Here is a 1,240-nt window from a genome sequence, read left to right on the forward strand (position 1 = left end):
TAGGCGTGTCTGTTGTGGATCTGTTTCAGCCACTTCGATAGATAACAGCAGTTGGGTCTCGGTTTTTGTGTTAATTGGTGGCCTTTTCTCTACAGCCGCGAAGACAGGAAATGAAGAAGAAATGAAAGAGACAGAACATTTTACCTACAGCAAGCAACTTATCCAGATCTGGGGTCTCATCTATAAAAATAGATTATGCACATAGCAGGGACCAAAACTTGCAGATGTCATTAATCCATGCCAAGACCTATATAAATCAAGCTTTGCATAGGAATCTGTGGCCCCAGTGACCCATCAGTTTAAAGAATGCAGATTGTGAAGACATTGGAAACTTAGATGGTCAGGTAGGGAACCGAATCCAGAATGCATCATATCTCCTCTCAGGCATTTATTTTCACTTCAAATTAAACTTAAATTGTAGATCAACTTTTGCTTTGTTATATATGCTTGCAGTGCTGAGCTGCCACTATACACAAGGATTTATCACAAAAAAAAAAATAAATAAAAAATTCATAACCCTTTTTAAATCCCAAATCTAAGTCCTCACAATATTCAAACATTTTCTCCCCATGATATTTCTCTCTAAGATGGTTAACAAGGTGAGTTGTACCGTAGATCACCAACATGTTACAAAGTGAGAAAAATCTACACTGTTTGCTGTAAACATTTTAAGTGCTGTTGTGACACACGTGCAAAACGGTGCACAACAGATGCTTGTTGGTTCTGCTTGAGGATATTAAAAACAGTAGACTAAGGAAGGAATGCGTTTCAGGGTTAACCATAATTTCTTGGCTCATGATGATCACTGGCTTATGAGCAAATTTAGACTCCCTAGAGCAGGGTTCTTCAATTTCAGTCCTCAAGCTCTGATGTCCTGCACCTTTTAGATGTGTCGCCGCTTTAACACACCTGAGTCAAATCTTCAAGATATTAGCAGGACTCTAAAGAACTTGGCCCAATCCCAGACCGGCCCCTAAACACTACACCTACGTACTAACCCTCCGTTGATTTCATGTCAGCCCAGTGAAAAGCTTTTCCTTTGTTTAGAAAATAATGGAGCTGACAGATTTCTGTAATTACTAATTTGATGTAGGAGAGAGCGGGAAGAGTTGCAACATTTCTATCAATCTCTCACAAGTTATTTGAATTAGAACCAGGATATTCATAGAAATTAAATGTATACCTGTCCCTTAAAACGTAGGGCCTTAACACCCATACAGGTGCAAGACGTAGAACCTTG

The sequence above is a fragment of the Cyprinodon tularosa genome, unplaced genomic scaffold, assembly GCF_016077235.1.
Source record: "Cyprinodon tularosa strain WSP-4 unplaced genomic scaffold, ASM1607723v1 ctg638, whole genome shotgun sequence".
NCBI classification, from domain to species: Eukaryota; Metazoa; Chordata; class Actinopteri; order Cyprinodontiformes; family Cyprinodontidae; genus Cyprinodon; species Cyprinodon tularosa.